Genomic DNA, 20,354 nt, shown 5'->3' with positions numbered 1-20,354 from the left:
AGCTTTTGTAGCTCCAGAAAATCCACTTTGAGTGCAGGAAGGTCAGAATCCAATAGCATCTGCAGTCCTTTTCAGCCTCTGAATCAGATTTTTGCTCAGGTCCCTCAATTTCAGCCAGAAAATACCTGAAATCACAGAAAAACACACAAACTCATAGTAAAGTCCAGAAAAGTGAATTTTAACTAAAAACTAATAAAAATATACTAAAAACTAACTAAAACATACTAAAAACATACTAAAAACAATGCCAAAAAGCGTACAAATTATCCGCTCATCAATGACCTATACAAATTCAAACTATTCTAACTACCTATTCTTCACTTTTTCTTACATATTCATGCATTCTATTCCTTGATTCATAACACTTATGCATTGATTCCTTTTTATTGAACTTCACGTTGGGGCATTTTGTCCCCTTTGGTTGCTTTTTTTTTTCATTTTCTTCTTTCTTTTTCTTCTCTTCTTTTTTTTTTCTTTTCTTTTTATACTTTGTACAAGGGAATCAATTGCATAAGGTCTTATACATTCAATCAATACATGAATATATTCCCAATTCCTAATTATGAAAGTGTACTACCCTTTTTTATCCCATCCAATGTTCCCAAGCCTCACCAACTTTGAATAATAAACACTCTCACTAGCCTAGGCTAATCAAAGATCCAAGCAAGGGACTTTCATTGGTTTTCCGCCTTGGGCTTGTAATGTGCTAAAATGAGAACAAGTTAGTTAAGCATAGGCTCAAAATCGGCTAACAATGGAGAGTAAAAGGTAGGCTATTTGGATAAGTGGGCTTAATGAAATAATGGCCTCAATCATACAAATACATGAATACAAGAAATAAATGGACATATAGAATCAAGCAAATCAAGGATCATAATCATAGATAGAGAACAATTGCACACAAGAATGGAAAATAAGTGGTTATAAAATGTAACCACATTAATAGGCTCAAGTCTCACAAGCTTGTGTTCTTAGTTCAATACATGCTTCACAAAGTGTGAATTCAAGCAAGTTACCTCAAAATATTTTTTTTCAATCAATTGGGTTGGTGCCCTATAATTAAGTTTCTTGGAAAATCTCAATATTTGACTAAGCATTATTGTGACTGAAAAATTCAAAAAATTTTCCTTAGTTTACCCTTTCCTTTTTCATTTAAAACAATTTCTTATGCAAAAAAAAAGGGTGACTAAGTTTTTTTTTGCAATTTAAACATGATTTCTAATCACACTATAAGCTAAAAAGAAGGATATGCAAAAGTATATAAAGAAAAATCCAACTAAAAGTATGGAATCTAGCATCTAAAGTATCTAAAATATCCAAAAGCATCCAAAACATCTAAAATCCAAAATAAGCAGTAAAGGAATCCAGAACGAACCAAAATAGTAAGAGTATCCAAGAAAAACTCAAAATGCATCAAATATATACAAAGGTATGCAAAGTAAGATAACTAGGAAAATGACCAAAATGTTCACCGGTCCTCTGATGATGCTACCGGTGACCTCCCCACACTTAAGATCGAGCATCGTCCTCGATGCTAAATCGGAGGATCAGGGAAAGGGACAACGGTAGGTGCTGACTCTGTCTGAGGCTGTGGGACCGGCTCCTCATGGGGCTGCTGAATCTCTGTGGTGTCAGGAGCAGCTGGAGGTGCATTCTGCTGAGTCGGCTCATCAACATCCTCCTCCTGATGATCCTGCTCATCGGAGGCTGGAGAGTCTGGGAGCGGAGGTAACTCAGTGCCCAGGGAGATGAGTACCTGATCCATCCGATCCAGTCGGTGCATGATCTGGCGCTTTTCGCGCTCCAAAAACCGAAATAGACGCTGAACCAGTAGGTAAGTCAGCTCAGGTGCTAAAGAAGGGGTTGTCAAAGAAGATGGAGCTGCTGCTGTAGAAGAGGACGGGGCCGCTGAAGGTCCAGCTGTCCCTACCACTGCTCTAGCCCTAGATCGGCGTCTAGCCGTGGGCTTCTCGTGTATCCAACCAACCCAAGGAATAGTAACCTCCTTGTCATTGTCATCTGGGGGTGTGTCACATCATCATCCAACTAGGGAACCTCAGCTAAGGCGGCCATACTGGTAATCAAGGTAGGGAACGGAAGTAGGCCACGAATATGGGCTCGCCACATACACTGCCGGATCAATCGAGGAAAATAAACCTCCTTTCCCTCCATAACACAACCAATCAAAAGTAGCATCTCCATAGGGATCTCAGAAAAGTGAGTGGTGGGTAAGACATAGTGGGCAAATATCATCTGCCAAGTCTTGGTCTCTCTAGTCAAATGAACAAAGTGCATCCCTTTAGGCTTAGTGTTGTTTGCGTCCATGACCTAAGGAACATCTGGTATAGCAATCACGCGCCTAAGCGCCTCATAGTCAAAGGTCATGCTGTGAATAGCTATCTCAGCCTGCTGATGAGCGCAGGTGCCATCAGTAAGATGTCGGCACTGCAATGCCTCCTCTATGGCTGACTCAGTGATCATAACCTCTCTACCCCTCAACTGAACTGAATCTAAAGTAGGACGGAAGAAGTTGCAATAGAATTCCTTAACCCAAGAAATGTTGATATCTCCCAAATCTCTATCAACAAAGTCCATACCCAACTCTAGGATGCGACTAGTAATGGCTCGTCTCACATCAATGGGAAGGACAAGCTTCTTCTCAGTATTCAGTTTCGTCGTCCGATACTTGGAAAGGCGAAGCTCACAGTAAAGATTGGGAAATTTTGTTGGATCGGTAGAAGGTAGCAACTGATTTTCCTTTTCTTCGTCATTCAACGGATTCTTAGCATAATTTTGGTAAATGGAGGGAATAGAGGGTGTAGAATGTTTTCTTTTCTTGGAGGTAGTGGCTATAGCTTTTCCTTTATCCGACATCCTGAAAAGTATGATAAAATACAAGCAATGAAGCACTTAGCATGAAACAAAAAAAGCATGTTCAGGATATCAATTGGCTAATAAACAAGTATGATGTGAACTGAACTTTGAGAAAATTGGTGGACAAGTAAGCATAAGTGAGCAAGTAAACCAAGAATGCAATGTTCAACTCTTACTCATTAAGAAATAAAATCATCATACCGTTGAAAGAATGGTTAAAGAGGGTTAAATGTGAGTAGAAGTTAAATGGTTAAAGAAATTAGTGAGTTAGAAAAGTGGATTAGTGGCATGATGATATTTAGGCTCAATAAAAGAGGAGATGTGGCTAGACATAGAAATCATGTTCACAATGTTTGATGCAAATCCCGGAAGTCAAAAGGAAACGGAAATTAGCCCAAATTTGCAATAGAGACTAAAAAGAACATAGATTTCTTGAAAATTGGGTAGCATCCCGGCTTAAAATTGGACGTTCCCGTATAGCAAAGTAGCACAAACAGCAAGAAGGCAACATCAATTAAGCACAGCAGCAGTGGTACAGCATTCAGCAACACAAATTGCATAAAAGAGCAATCCAAACTCAACATACAACAGCCAAGTAAACAAATAGCGAATATGCACAAACGGAGCACTTATCAGGCCTAGAATCCTCTATCCAATCCTAGCTACCTAACCGCAATTATTTCTAACTAACCTAACATGCAAAATTTCAATTCTAACTAACTACAAACAACTAACAGTACTAATTAGTAATAAAAATTTACAGGAGTCAAAGCAGAAACCTGGAGCAGAGTGGAAATGGAAGTAGGGTAGGGGAGTAAGGAAGCAAAGGAGTGAACTGGGCGGAGCGCCGCCGCGGAGGGTAGCGGGCACGGCGGAGCAGTGATAGCGCTCGGTGGCGTAGAGGCAGAGTGAAGGGAAGCTGGCGGTGGTGAGAGAAGGAGAGTGAGAGGAGAATGTGAATGTGGAAAGAGAGGGAGGGGCCGCTGAGTGCTTGTCTCCGGCGGTGATGGCGGAGGTGGTTCGGGCAGGGGTGAGCAGAGCAAGAGAATGAGAGGTTGGAAGCGAGAGAGAGAGACGATGGACGAAGGTTGGGTGGTGGTGATGGCGGCTGCTGTTAGCGGCAGAGGTTGAATAGATGTTGGAGGAGGAAAGAGGAAGAAGATGATGGGGGAAGAAGAGATGTGCGCGACTGCGCAACACCCTCGCGCATTAGGGTTGTCCCCTTATTTTGAATTGGCGCGGGTGCGTACATTGCGCGTCCGCGTACATCGATGAAATTAGGGACCTGCGCGTACGCGTACTGGTAGACGAAATTGTGATCCATGCTCTTTGTAGTTGTATGAAATTTAATAATTGGCTTTATTTGAATTCACAACTCCGTTCAACTAACCAGCAAGTGTACTGGGTCGTCCAAGTAATAAACCTTACGCGAATAAGGGTCAATCCCACAGAGATTGTTGGTATGAAGCAAGCTATGGTCACCTTGTAAATCTCAGTTAGGCAGATTAAATTGGTTTATGGTTTCGAAAATTAATAATAAAAAGAAAATAAAAAGGGATAGAAATACTTATGTAAATCAATAGTGGGAATTTCAGATAAGTGTATGGAGATGCTGTGCTCCTCTTGAATCTCTACTTTCTCATTGCTTTCACCCAATCCTTCTTACTCCCTTCCATGGCAAGCTGTATGTAGGGCATCACCGTTGTCAATGGCTACATCCCATCCTCTCAGTGAAAACGTTCCTATGCTCTGTCACAGCACGGCTAATCATCTGTCGGTTCTCAATCAGGTTGGAATAGAATCCCTTGATTCTTTTGTGTTTGTCATCACACCCAGCCTTCAGGAGTTTGAAGCTCGTCACAGTCATTCAATCCCAGAATCCTACTCGGAATACCATAGACAAGGTTTAGACTTTCCGGATCCTCATGAATGCCGCCATCTATCTAACTTATACCACGAAGATTCTGTTGGGGAATCTAAGAGATATGCGCCCGGCCTAAGGTAGAACGGAAGTGGTTGTCAGTCACGCGCGTTCATAGGTGAGAATGATGATGAGTGTCACGGATCATCACATTCATCAAGTTGAAGTGCAACGTATATCTTGGAATAAGAATAAAGAGAATTGAATAGAAAGTAATAGTAATTGTATTGAAACTTGAGGTACAACAGAGCTCCACCCCCTTAATCTATAGTGTGCAGAAACTCTACCGTTGAAAATACATAAGTGAAAGGTTCAGGCATGGCTGAATGGCCAGCCCCATAAAACGTGATCACAGGATTCAAAATACAATCCAGGATCCAGGATGAGATTATGATAGTAAAAAGTTCTATTTATAATAAACTAGCTCCTAGGGTTTACATGAGTAAGTAATTGATGCATAAATCCACTTCCGGGGCCCACTTGGTGTATGTTTGGGCTGAGCTTGATCTATCCACGAGCTGAGGCTTTTATTGGAGTTGAACTCCAAGTTATGACGTGTTTTGGGCATTCAACTCCGGATCATGACGTGTTTCTGGCGTTTAACTCCAGACAGCAGCATGTACTTGGCGTTCAACGCCAAGTTACGTCGTCAATTTCCGAATAAAGTATAAACTATTATATATTGCTGGAAAGCTCTGGATGTCTACCTTCCAACGCCGTTAAGAGCGCGCCATTTGGAGTTCTGTAGCTCCAGAAAATCCATTTTGAGTGCAGGGAGGTCAGATTCCAACAACATCAGCAGTCCTTTTGTCAACCTTTTTCAGAGTTTTGCTCAAGTCCCTCAATTTCAGCCAGAAATTACCTGAAATCACAGAAAAACACACAAACTCATAGTAAAGTCCAGAAATGTGAATTTAACATAAAAACTAATGAAAACATCCCTAAAAGTAGCTTGAATTTACTAAAAACTACCTAAAAACAATGCCAAAAAGCGTATAAATTATCCGCTCATCACAACACCAAACTTAAATTGTTACTTGCCCCAAGCAACTGAAAATCAAATAGGATAAAAAGAAGAGAATATACTATAAATTCCAAAATATCAATGAATATTAATTCTAATTAGATGAGCGGGACTTGTAGCTTTTTGCTTTTGAACAGTTTTGGCATCTCACTTTTTCCTTTGAAGTTCAGAATGATTGGCTTCTCTAGGAACTTAGAATTTCGGATAGTGTTATTGATTCTCCTAGTTAAGTTTGTTGGTTTTTGAACACAGCTACTGGTGGACGAAATTGGGAGCACATGTTCTTTGTATTTGTATGAATATACTCTTAGGGCACTGTTTATTTTCACAACTCCGTTCAACTAACCAGCAAGTGTACTGGGTCGTCCAAGTAATAAACCTTACGTGAGTAAGGGTCGAATCCACAGAGATTGTTGGTATGAAGTAAGCTATGGTCACCTTGCAAATCTCAGTTAGGCAAATCAAACATTGTTTATGGGTTCGAGGATTAATAATAAAATAGAAATAATAAAAGGGGTAGAATACTTATGCAGATTCATTGGTGGGAATTTCAGATAAGCGGATGGAGATGCTGTAGAGCTCAAGGACGCCTGCTCTCCTACTGCTTCTACTCAATCCTTCTTACTCCTTTCCATGGCAAGTTTTGTATAGGGGTTCACCATCAGCTGTGGCTACTTTCAATCCTCTCGGGAAAATATCCTATGCGACTGTCACTCGCACAGCTAATCAGTCTGGAGGCATCACCCATGGTTGATGGCTACATCCCATCCTCGCAGTGAAAACTAATGCTCACGCACTCTGTCACAGTACGGCTAATCACTGGTTGGTTCCCGCTCCTACTGGAATAGAATCCCTTGATTCTTTTGCGTCTGTCACTAACGCCCAGCAGGTTGCAAGTTTGAAGCACGTCACAGTCATTCATTACCGGAATCCTACTCGGAATACCACAGACAAGGTTAGACTTTTCGGATTCCCAGGATCCTACTCGGAACACCACAGACAAGGTTGGACTTTTCGGATCCTCATAAATGCCTCCATCTATCTAGCTTATACCACGAAGATTCTGTTGGGGAATCTAAGAGATACGCATTCAAGCCTTGTTGCATGTAGAACGGAAGTGGTTGTCAATCACGCGCGTTCATAAGTGAGAATGACAATGAGGGTTATCTAACTCATCACATTCATCATGTTCTTGGGTGCGAATGAATATCTTGGAATAAGAATAAGATAGAGACCGAATAAAAGAAAATAGAACTTCATTAATACTTGAGGTACAGCAGAGCTCCACACCCTTAATCTATGGTGTGCAGAAACTCCACCGTTGAAAATACATAAGTGAAAGGTCCAGGCATGGCCGAATGGCCAGACCCCTAAAACGTGATCAATAGCCTCTTAGGATGAAGATTAAAACAAAACTGAGACCAAAGATATCCAATACATTAGTAAATCATCCTATTTATAATAGACTAGCTCCTAGGGTTTACATGAGTAAGTAATTGATGCATAAATCCACTTCCTGGGCCCACTTGGTGTATGCTTGGGCTGAGCTTGATCAATCCACGAGCTGAGGCTTCTCTTGGAGTTGAACTCCGAGTTATGACGTGTTTTGGGCGTTCAACTCCGGATCATGACGTTTTTCTGGCGTTTAACTCCAGACAGCAGCATGTACTTGGCGTTCAACGCCAAGTTACGTCGTCATTCTTCGGATAAAGTATGGACTATTATATATTGCTGGAAAGCCCTGGATGTCTAATTTCCAACGCCGTTGAGAGCGCGCCAATCGGAGTTCTGTAGCTCCAGAAAATCCATTTCGAGTGCAGGGAGGTCAGAATCCAACAGCATCAGCAGTCCTTTTGTCAGCCTTTTTCAGAGTTTTGCTCAAATCCCTCAATTTCAGTCAGAATTTACCTGAAATCACAGAAAAACACACAAACTCATAGTAAAGTCCAAAAATGTGAATTTAACATAAAAACTAATGAAAACATCCCTAAAAGTAGCTTGAACTTGCTAAAAACTACCTAAAAATAATGCCAAAAAGCGTATAAATTATCCGCTCATCACAACACCAAACTTAAATTGTTGCTTGTCCCCAAGCAACTGAAAATAAAATAGGATAAAAAGAAGAGAATATACTATAAATTCAGAAATATCAATGAATATTAATTATAATTAAATGAGCGGGACTTGTAGCTTTTTGCTTCTGAACAGTTTTGGCATCTCACTTTTTCCTTTGAAGTTTAGAGGGATTGGCGTCTCTGGGGAACTTAGAATTTGGGATAGTGTTATTGACTTTCTTAGTTAAGCATGTTGATTCTTGAACACAGCTACTTATGAGTCTTGGCCGTGGCCCTAAGCACTTTGTTTTCCAGTATTACCACCGGATACATAAATGCCACAGACACATAACTGGGTGAACCTTTTCAGATTGTGACTTAGCTTTGCTAAAGTCCCCAGTTAGTGGTGTCCAGAGCTCTTAAGCACACTCTTTTGCCTTGGATCACGACTTTAACCACTTAGTCTCAAGCTTTTCACTTGGACCTTCGTGACACAAGCACATGGTTAGGGACAGCTTGATTTAGCCGCTTAGGCCTGGATTTTATTTCCTTGGGCCCTCCTATCCATTGATGCTCAAAGCCTTGGATCCTTTTTACCCTTGCCTTTTGGTTTTAAGGGCTATTGGCTTTTTCTACTGCTCCTTCTTTTTCTATATACTCTTTTTAGCTCCATTTTTTTTTCTTTTTTTTTTTTCGAATGCTTCTTCTTTTTCACTGCTTTTTCTTGCTTCAAGAATCAATTTCATGATGTTTTTCAGATCATCAATAACATTTCTCTTTGTTCATCATTCTTTCAAGAACCAACAATTTTAACATTCATAAACAACAAGATCAAAAGACATATGCACTGTTCAATCATTCATTCAGAAAACAAAAAGCATTGTCACCACATCAATATAATTAAATTAAATTCAATAATAATTTCGTAATTCATGTACTTCTTGTTCTTTTGAATTAAAACATTTTTCTTTTAAGAGAGGTGAAGGATTAATGGAATTTATTCATAGCTTTAAGGCATGGTTACATACTAATGATCATGAAATAAAGACACAAAACATAGATAAACACAATAATTAAAAACCGAAAACAGAAAGAAATAAAGAACAAGGAATGAATCCACCTTTAGTGGCGTCTTCTTCTTGAAGGACCAATGATGTTCTTAAGCTCTTCTATGTCCCTTCCTTGCCTTTGTTGCTCCTCCCTCATTGCTCTTTGATCTTCTCTTATTTCTTGGAGAATGATGGAGTGCTCATGATGTTCCACCCTTAGTTGTTCAACATTATGGCTCAAATCTTCTAAGGAGGTGTTGAGTTGCTCCCAATAGTTGTTGGGAGGAAAGTGCATTCCTTGAGGCATTTGTTGATGATGCACTTCCTCATGTTCTTCTTGAAGGCCGTGAGGAACCTCTCTTGTTTGCTCCATCCTTTTCTTTGTGATGGGCTTGTCTTCTTCAATGGAGACATCTCCTTCTATGATAACTCCAGCTGAGTAACATAGATGGCATATAAGGTGGGGGAAGGCTAGCCGTGCCATTGGTGAAGGCTTGTCGGCTATTTTGTAGAGTTCATTGGAGATGACTTCATGAACTTCTATTTCCTCTCCAATCATGATGCTATGAATCATGATGGCCCGATCCACTGTAACTTCAGATCGGTTGCTTGTAGAGATGATGGATCTTTGGATGAACTCTAACCATCCTCTAGCTACAGGCTTGAGGTCCAGTCTTCTTAGTTGGACTGGCTTGCCTTTGGAGTCTACTCTCCATTGGGCGCCTTCCACACATATGTCCATAAGGACTTGGTCCAACCTTTGGTTAAAGTTGACCTTTCTTGTGTAGGGGCGTTCATCACCTTGCATCATGGGTAAGTGAAACGCCAACCTTACATTTTCCGGACTAAAATCCAAGTATTTCCCCCTAACCATTGTGAGATAATTCTTTGGGCTTGGGTTCATACTTTGGTCATGGTTCCTAGTGATCCATGCATTGGCATAGAACTCTTGAACCATTAGAATTCCGACTTGTTGCATGGGGTTGGCTAAGACTTCCCAACCTCTTCTTTGAATTTCATGTCGGATCTCCGGATACTCATTTTTCTTGAGCTTGAAAGGGACCTCAGGGATCACTTTCTTCTTTGCCACAACATCATAGAAGTGGTCTTGATGGCTCTTGGAAATTAATCTTTCCTTCTCCCATGACTCGGAGGTGGAAGCTTTTGCTTTCCCTTTCCCTTTTCTTGAGGAAGCTCCGGCCTTAGGTGCCATTGGTAATGGAAAAACAAAAAGCTTATGCTTTTACCACACCAAACTTAAAATTTGCTCGTCCTCGAGCAAGAGAAGAAAAGAAAAGTAGAAGAAAAAGAAGAGAATATGGTGGAGAGGGAGAGATAGGTTCGGCTATGTGGGAGAAGAAGGGGTTGTGTTGTGTGAAAAGGAAGAGGAATTGAAGGTTATTTATAGGGAGAGGGAGGGAGGGTGTTCGGCCATTTTGGGTGGGAATGGGTGGGAAATTGAATTTGAATTTTATGAGGGTAGGTGGGGTTTATGGGGAAGGGGAGGTTGATGTGAATGGTGAATGGGGTAATTGGGAAGAGGATTTGAGGTGATTGGTGAAGGTTTTTGGGAAGTGTGATATGGGGAAGAGTGAAATGAGATTTGGATTAGGAGAGTGTGATTAGGATTAAAAGGTAGGGTGGGAATATGGTAGGTGGGGATCCTGTGGGGTCCACAGATCCTGAGGTGAGGATCCTGTGGGGTCCACAGATCCTGAGGTGAAAACAAATACCATTCCTTCACCATTTAGGCATGTAAAATGCCTTCATGCATCATTCTGGCGTTCAAACGCCCATTGGTGCATGTTCTGGGCGTTCAACGCCCATGTAATGCATGTTTCTGGCGTTGAACGCCAGTTTCATGCTTGTTCCTGGCGTTCAGCGCCAGTTTGTCCTCTGTGTGCACATCCTGGCGTTTAACGCCAGGTTATTGCTTGTATTGGGCGTTCAGCGCCAGAATGGTGCTCTGTTCTGGCGTTGAACGCCAGACAGATGCATCTTACTGGCGTTGAACGCCAGTCTGCGCTACCTGGTGCATGAAATTGCAATCACACTTTTGCAACTCCGCACAACTAACCAGCAAGTGCACTGGGTCGTCCAAGTAATACCTTGCGTGAGCAAGGGTCGATCCCACGGAGATTGTCGGCTTGAAGCAAGCTATGGTTATCTTGTAAATCTTAGTCAGGATATCAGAAATTATCAGGATTGATTGTAAAAATCAAAAGAACATGAAAAAGGTACTTGTTTTGCAGTAATGGGGAATAGGTTGAGGTTTGGAGATGCTCCATCTTCTGAATCTCTGCTTTCCTATTGTCTTCTTCTTCAAACACGCAAGTCTCCTTCCATGGCAAGCTGTGTGTAGGGTTTCACCGTTGTCAGTGGCTACCTCCCATCCTCTCAGTGAAAGCGATTGCATATGCTCTGTCACAGCATAGCGGAATTCATCTGTCGGTTCTCAATCAGGCCGGAATAGAATCCAGTGATTCTTTTGTGTCTGTCACTAACGCCCCGCCTTCAGGAGATTGAAGCACGTCACAGTCATTCAGTCATTGAATCCTACTCAGAATACCACAGACAAGGTTTAGACCTTCCGGATTCTCTTGAATGCCGCCATCAGTCCTAGCTTATACCACGAAGATTCCGATTAAAGAATCCAAGAGATAACTACTTAATCTAAGATAGAACAGAGGTGGTTGTCAGGCACATGTTCATAGTTGAGAATGATGACGATTGTCACTGATCATCACATTCATCCGGATTAAGAACAAGTGTTATCTTGGAATAGAAGCAAGCATGATTGAATAAGAAACAGTAGTAATTGCATTAATCCATCAGGACACAGCAGAGCTCCTCACCCCCAACCATGGGGTTTAGAGGCTCATGCTGTGGAAGGTACACAATGAAACGTCTAAAATGTTATGCGGTCATAAGGTATGGATACAATGTCAAAAGATCCTATTAATAGTAAACTAGTGTCCTAAGGTTTTACAGAAATAAGTAAATTACAGAAAAATCCACTTCCGGGCCCACTTGGTGTGTGCTTGGGCTGAGCAATGAAGCATTTTCGTGTAGAGACCTTTTCTGGAGTTAAACGCCAGCTTTCATGCCAGTTTGGGCGTTTAACTCCAAGTTTTATGCCAGTTCCGGCGTTTAACGCTGGAATTTCTGAGGCCGGATTGCTACGCCGGTTTGGGCCATCAAATCTTGGGCAAAGTATGGACTATTATATATTGCTGGAAAGCCCAGGATGTCTACTTTCCAATGCCGTTAAGAGCGCGCCAATTGGGCTTCTGTAGCTCCAGAAAATCCACTTCGAGTGCAGGGAGGTCAGAATCCAACAGCATCTGCAGTCCTTTTCAGTCTCTGGATCAGATTTTTGCTCAGGACCCTCAATTTCAGTCAGAAAATACCTGAAATCACAGAAAAACACACAAACTCATAGTAAAGTCCAGAAAAGTGAATTTTTACTAAAAACTAATAAAAATATAATAAAAACTAACTAAAAGATACCAAAAACATACCAAAAATAATGCCAAAAAGCGTATAAATTATCCGCTCATCACAACACCAAACTTAAATTGTTGCTTGTCCCCAAGCAACTGAAAATCAAAATAGGATAAAAAGAAGAGAATATACTATAGATCCCAAAATATCAAAGAAACATAGCTCCAATTAGATGAGCGGGACTAGTAGCTTTTTGCCTCCGAACAGTTTTGGCATCTCACTCTATCCTTTGAAGTTCAGAATGATTGGCATCTATGAGAACTCAGAACTCAGATAGTGTTATTGATTCTCCTAGTTAAGTATAATGATTCTTGAACATAGCTAGTGTATGAGTTTTGGCTGTGGCCCAAAGCACTCTGTCTTCCAGTATTACCACCGGATACATACATGCCACAGACACATAATTGGGTGAACCTTTTTTAGATTGTGACTCAGCTTTGCTAAAGTCCCCAATTAGAGGTGTCCAGGGTTCTTAAGCACACTCTTTTTGCTTTGGTTCACAACTTTATTCTTTCTTTTTCTTTCTTTTTCTTTTTCTTTTCTCTTTTTTTTCGAAATTTTTTTTTGTATTCACTGCTTTTTCTTGCTTCAAGAATCAATTTGATGATTTTTCAGATCCTCAATAATAGTTCTCCTTTCTCCTCATTCTTTCAAGAGCCAACAATTTTAACATTCTCAAAACAACAAATTCAAAAGACACATGCACTGTTCAAGCATTCATTCAGAAAACAAAAAGTATTGTCACCACATCAAACTAATTCAACTAGTTTCAGAGATAAATTTCGAAATCCTGTACTTCTTGTTCTTTTGTGATTAAAGCATTTTTCTTTTAAGAGAGGTGATGGATTCATAGGACATTCATAGCTTTAAGGCATAAACTTAAATTTTATTAATTATGAATTAAGAACAAGACTCAGAAAATAAATATAAGATGAAACTAAAAATAGAAAAAAAAACGAATTAATAAAAAAAACGAAAAAGAATAGGCTCCTAATGATAGAGGTTTTCACAGAGTTAGGACTCAACAACCTTGATTTTGAGAAGTGGATGCTCCTTCAGCTTGATAGGAGAGCTTTTGGCGTTTCATCTCTTGAATTTCACGCCCCTGCTTCTCTTGTTCCTTCAGCAATTTGCAGAGCATGCAGTTTTGATTCTGCTGTTCTTCCTTCAGTTGCTCCATAGTCTCTTGCAGCTTGTTAATAGATGCTTCTAGGTTGGCCCAGTAGCCAATTTCAGGGAATTCAGGGAGGAACTCATGCGCCCTCCTTTTGATAGAGTTGTCTTGCACTTGTCCTTCCATTGACTTCTTGGTGATTGGGTGTTCAATGGGTATGAATTCATCTACCCCCATCTTCACCCCAGCCTCTTTACAGAGCAAGGAAATCAAGCTTGGGTAAGCCAGTTTGGCTTCAGTGGAATTTTTATTTGCAATTGTGTAAATCTCACAAGCAATCACATGATGAACCTCCACTTCTTTTCCAAGCATAATGCAATGAATCATCACTGCTCTCTTGATGGTGACCTCAGAACGGTTGCTAGTGGGCAATATGGAGCGCCCAATGAAGTCTAGCCAACCTCTTGCAATTGGCTTGAGGTCTCCCCTCTTGAGTTGGTTTGGGACACCCTTTGAATTGGTTATCCACTTAGTCCCAGGGAGACATATGTCTTCTAGAACTTGATCCAACCCCTTATCTACTCTCACCATCCTCCTATTAAAGGAGTCAGGATCATCTTGCAGTTGAGGCAATTTAAAGATTTCTCTTATTTTGTCCAGATGGAAGTACATGACTTTCCCTCTGACCATAGTTCTGTAGGTATGGTAAGCGGTTCCAGTCATTCTCTGCTTATCTGTCAGCCACAGATTTGAGTAGAATTCCTGAACCATGTTCCTTCCAACCTTTGTCTCAGGATTGGTTAGAACTTCCCATCCTCTGTTTCAAATTTGCTCTTGGATCCCCGGATATTCATCTTCTTTCAGATCAAATTTCACTTCCGGGATCACTGACCTCAGACCCATTATTTTGTGATAATGGTCTTCATGTTCTTTAGTTAAGAACTTCTCTTGATTCCAAAGATTCTTTGGATTATTCTCTTTCTTGCCTCTTAAATTGGTTTGTTTTCCCTTAGGAGCCATGATATTGATGAATCTTGGCTTAGTGATCACGGAAAAGCACACCAAACTTAGAGGTTTGCTTGTCCTCAAGCAAAAGAAAAGAGAGAAGAGAGGGGGAGGAAGAGGAAATTCGAATGGTGTGGTTGGAAGAGGGGGAACAAACGTGTATTTATAAGGTGAGGAGGGGAGTTTTCGAAAAAAAAGGAATTTGAAAGAAGATTTGAGAAGATATGAAAAGAAACTGAGAAAAGGGTGAAATTTTTGAACAATGTTTGTAATTGATTTGAAATAGATTTGAAGAATGGTTTTAATTTTTGAAGATTTGAAAGTGAATGATGAATGATTGAAGTGTGATTTTGTAGAAAAGTATGGGTGAGAAAAGGAAAGTTTGAAAAAAATTTGATTAGAAAGCAAAATTGTGGTCCCCCCACCTTGCTGGCGTTAAACGCCCAGAATGGCACCCATTCTGGCGTTTAACGCCCATTTGTTGCCCAATTTGGGCGTTTAACGCCCAGCCAGGTGCCCTGGCTGGCGTTAAACGCCAGAAATCCTTTGTCACTGGGCGTTTTTCCAAAACGCCCAGGATGCTGCACACCTGGCGTTAAACGCCCAGAATGGTGCCCATTCTGGCGTTTAACGCCCAAAATGGTACCATTACTGGCGTTAAACGCCCAGAATGGTGCCCATTCTGGCGTTTAACGCCCAAAATGCCCCTTACTGGCGTTTTTTCGCCAGTAAGCTCTTTTTTTCTGCTTTTTGAGCTGAATCCTTCTGTAACTCTGTGAATTCCTTCATTTTTGATACTTGCCTCTGTAAGAACAATTCATACAACCTTCTAATGACTGGGTTGCCTCCCAGCAAGCTTCTTTACTGTCTTTAGCTGGACTTTCACTGAGAATCACTCAAGTCTCAGTTTTGAGCATTCCTGCTCAAAATTTCCTTCAAGATAGTGCTTGATTCTCTGTCCATTTACAATGAACTTTTTGTCAGAATCAGTATCCTGAAGCTCAACATATCCATATGGTGAGACTCCTGTAATCACATACGGACCCCTCCACCGGGATTTGAGTTTTCCTGGAAACAGTTTGAGCCTAGAGTTAAAGAGCAGAACTTTTTGTCCTGGCTCAAAGACTCTGGTTGACAACTTCTTGTCATGCCATTTCTTTGCCTTTTCCTTATAAATTTTTGCATTTTCAAAGGCATTGAGTCTGAACTCCTCTAGCTCATTTAGCTGGAGCAATCTTTTTTCACCAGCTAACTGTGCATCCATATTTAGGAATCTGGTTGCCCAGTAAGCTTTGTGTTCCAGTTCCACAGGCAAATGACAGGCCTTCCCATACACCAATTGGTATGGAGAGGTTCCTATAGGAGTCTTGAATGCTGTTCTGTATGCCCACAGAGCATCATCCAAGCTCTTTGCCCAATCCTTTCTTCGGGCTATCACAGTCCGTTCTAGGATTCTCTTTAGTTCTCTGTTAGAGACTTCAGCTTGCCCATTTGTCTGTGGATGATATGCAGTTGCCACTTTATGGCTAATTCCATATCTAACCATAGCAGAGTATAGCTGTTTGTTACAGAAATGAGAGCCCCATCACTGATTAGTACTCTGGGGACGCCAAACCTGCTGAAAATGTTTTTCTGGAGGAATTTCAGTACGGTCTTGGTATCATTAGTGGGTGTAGCAATTGCTTCTACCCACTTAGATACATAGTCCACTGCCACCAGAATATAAGTGTTTGAGTATGATGGTGGGAATGGTCCCATGAAATCAATTCCCCATACATCAAACAATTCTATCTCTAATATCCCTTGTTGAGGCATGGCATATCCGTGAGGCAGGTTACCAGCTCTTTGGCAACTGTCACAGTTACGCACAAACTCTCGGGAATCTTTATAGAGAGTAGGCCAGTAGAAGCCGCACTGGAGAACTTTAGTGGCTGTTCGCTCACTTCCAAAATGTCCCCCATACTGTGATCCATGGCAGTGCCATAGGATCCTTTGTGCTTCTTCTCTGGGTACACACCTGCGGATCACTCCGTCAGCACATCTCTTAAAGAGATATGGTTCATCCCAAAGGTAGTACTTGGCATCTGAAATTAGTTTCTTTCTCTGCACATAACTGTACTCTTTGGGCATGAACCTCACAGCTTTATAGTTTGCAATATCTGCAAACCATGGAGCTTCCTGAATGGCAAAGAGTTGCTCATCTGGGAAAGTCTCAGAGATCTCAGTAGAAGGGAGGGACGTCCCAGCTACTGGTTCTATCCGGGACAGATGATCAGCCACTTGGTTCTCTGTCCCTTTTCTGTCTCTTATTTCTATATCAAACTCTTGCAGAAGCAACACCCATCTTATAAGCCTGGGTTTTGAATCCTGCTTTGTGAGTAAGTATTTAAGAGCAGCATGGTCAGTGTACACAATCACCTTTGATCCCACTAAGTAGGATCTAAACTTGTCAATGGCATAGACCACTGCAAGTAATTCTTTTTCTGTGGTTGTGTAATTCTTCTGTGCATCATTTAGAACACGGCTAGCATAATAAATGACATGCAGAAGTTTGTTATGCCTCTGTCCCAACACTGCACCAATGGCATGATCACTGGCATCACACATTAATTCAAATGGTAATGCCCAATCTGGTGCAGAGATGACTGGTGCTGTGACCAGCTTAGCTTTCAGGGTCTCAAATGCCTGCAGACACTGTGTGTCAAACACAAATGGTGTGTCAGCAGCTAACAGGTTACTCAAAGGTTTAGCAATTTTCGAAAAATCCTTAATAAACCTTCTGTAGAATCCTACATGCCCCAGAAAGCTTCTGATTGCCTTAACATTGGCAGGTGGTGGTAATTTTTCAATTACCTCTACCTTTGCCTTATCCACCTCTATTCCCCTGCTTGAAATTTTGTGCCTAAGGACAATTCCTTCAGTCACCATAAAGTGACATTTCTCCCAGTTTAAAACCAGGTTAGTCTCTTGGCATCTTTTCAGGACAAGTGATAGGTGGTTAAGACAGGAGCTGAATGAATCTCCATATACTGAAAAGTCATCCATGAAGACTTCCAGAAATTTCTCTACCATATCTGAAAAAATAGAGAGCATGCACCTCTGAAAGGTTGCAGGTGCATTGCACAGACCAAAAGGCATCCTTCTGTAGGCAAACACGCCAGAAGGGCAAGTAAATGCTGTTTTCTCTTGGTCCTGAGGATCTACTGCAATTTGGTTGTAGCCTGAATAGCCATCCAAAAAGCAGTAATAATCATGACCAGCTAGTCTTTCTAGCATTTGGTCTATGAATGGTAAAGGAAAATGATCCTTTCTGGTGGCTTTATTGAGCCTTCTGTAGTCAATACACATGCGCCACCCTGTGACTGTCCTTGTAGGAACCAGTTCATTTTTTTCATTATGAACCACTGTCATGCCTCCCTTTTTGGGAACAACTTGGACAGGGCTCACCCAGGGGCTATCAGAAATAGGATAAATAATCCCAGCCTCTAGTAATTTAGTGACCTCTTTCTGCACCACCTCCTTCATGGCTGGATTTAGCCTCCTCTGTGGTTGAACCACTGGTTTGGCATTATCCTCCAACAAGATCTTGTGCATGCATCTAGCTGGGCTAATACCCTTGAGATCACTGATGGACCACCCAAGAGCTGTCTTGTGTGTCCTTAGCACTTGAATCAGTGCTTCCTCTTCCTGTGAATTTAAAGCAGAGCTTATAATCACTGGAAAAGTGTCACCCTCTCCAGAAATGCATATTTCAGGGATGGTGGTAGTGGTTTGAGTTCAGGCTTAGGAGGCTTATCCTCCTCCTGAGGAATTTTCGAAAATTCCTTTGCCTCCTCTGGCTCTTCCTGATCAGTTTGAGCATCTTTGAAGATGTCCTCAAGCTCTGATTCTAGGCTTTCAACCATATTGATCTCTTCTACCAGAGAGTCAATAATGTCAGCGCCCATGCAGTCATTTGGTGTGTCTGGATGCTGCATAGCTTTTACAGCATTCATCTTGAACTCATCCTCATTGACTCTCAAGGTTACTTCCCCCTTTTGTACATCAATGAGAGTTCGTCCAGTTGCTAGGAAAGGTCTTCCTAGAATGAGAGTTGCACTCTTGTGCTCCTCCATTTCCAGCACCACAAAGTCAGTTGGAAAGGCAAATGGCCCAACTTTGACAATCATGTCCTCTATTATGCCTGATGGGTGTTTAATGGAGCCATCAGCAAGTTGGAGGCATATCCTGGTTGGTTTGACTTCTCCAATCAACCCAAGCTTTCTGATAGTGGATGCAGGTATTAGATTGATGCTTGCTCCAAGATCACATAAAGCTGTCTTGGTGCAATTGCCTTCTAATGTGCATGGCATCAGAAAGCTTCCAGGATCTTGAAGCTTTTCTGGTAAGCTTTTTAGAATGACTGCACTGCATTCTTCAGTGAGAAACACTTTTTCAGTTTCTCTCCAATCCTTCTTATGACTTAAGATTTCCTTCATGAACTTAGCATAAGAAGGTATTTGCTCAAGTGCCTCTGCAAAAGGAATCTTTATTTCAAGAGTCCTTAAATAGTCTGCAAAGCGGGCAAATTGCTTATCATGTTCCGCTTTGCGGAGTTTCTGAGGATAAGGCATCTTGGCTTGATATTCTTCAACCTTAGCTGCTGCAGGTTTATTCCTTACAGAAGTGGTTGAAGAAGCCTTGTTAGAGGGATTACTGTCAGCACTCTCAGGTGTCTGATTTTCCCTTGGCGTTTGGACGCCAGGATTGGGTGGAAAATGGGCGTTTAACGCCAACTTTTCCCCCTTTTCTGGCGTTTGAACGCCAGAACTGGGCAAGGAATGGGCGTTTAATGCCAGCTTTCCTTCCCTTTCTGGCGTTTGAATGCCAATATTCCTCTCTGGGCTCTTATTGTCCTCAGAGGGATTTTTAACAGTGGTTTGGTTGTCCTCTGTCATTTGTTCCTTGTTTGGCTTTTTACTCTTTTGAACATTGTTATTCAAGGTCTTTCCACTCCTCAATTGAACTGCTTGACACTCCTCTGTTATTTGTTTAGATATTTGCTGTTTTGCTTGATTCAACTGTAGTTCTATGCTCTTATTAGCAACTTTAGTTTCATGGAGCATCTCTTTGAATTCTGCTAACTGTTCTGTCATCAGGAGCAATTGTTGATTAAGCTCATTCATCTGTTCTTGAGGATTAGGATCAGTGACTAATGCCATGACTTCCTCCTTTGGAACGAACTCATTGCTAGAATACAAGTATTGGTTTCTAGCAACAGTGTCTATAAGCTCTTGAGCTTCTTCAATTGTCTTTCTCATGTGTATAGATCCACCAGCTGAGTGGTCTAAAGACATCTGAGCTTTTTCTGTAAGCCCATAGTAGAAAATGTCTAACTGGACCCACTCTGAAAACATTTCAGAGGGACATTTCCTTAGCATACCTCTATACCTCTCCCAGGCATTATAAAGGGATTCATTATCCTCTTGTTTAAAGCCTTGGATATCCAGCCTTAGCTGTGTCATCCTCTTTGGAGGGTAAAAATGATTCAGGAATTTATCTGACAACTGTTTCCATGTCTTTATGCTTGCTGTAGGTTGATTATTTAACCACCTTTTAGCTTGATCTTTTACAGCAAATGGAAACAGTAATAGTCTGTAGACATCCTGATCCACCTCTTTATCATGTACTGTGTCAGCAATTTGTAAAAATTGTGCCAGAAACTCAGTAGGTTCTTCCTGTGGAAGACCGGAATACTGGCAATTTTGCTGCACTATGATAATGAGTTGAGGGTTTAGCTCAAAGCTGCTTGCTTTGATGGGAGGTGTAC

This window comes from Arachis stenosperma, chromosome 2, assembly GCF_014773155.1.
Source record: "Arachis stenosperma cultivar V10309 chromosome 2, arast.V10309.gnm1.PFL2, whole genome shotgun sequence".
Classification (NCBI taxonomy): Eukaryota; Viridiplantae; Streptophyta; class Magnoliopsida; order Fabales; family Fabaceae; genus Arachis; species Arachis stenosperma.
Note: the sequence above shows the minus strand (reverse complement) of the source record.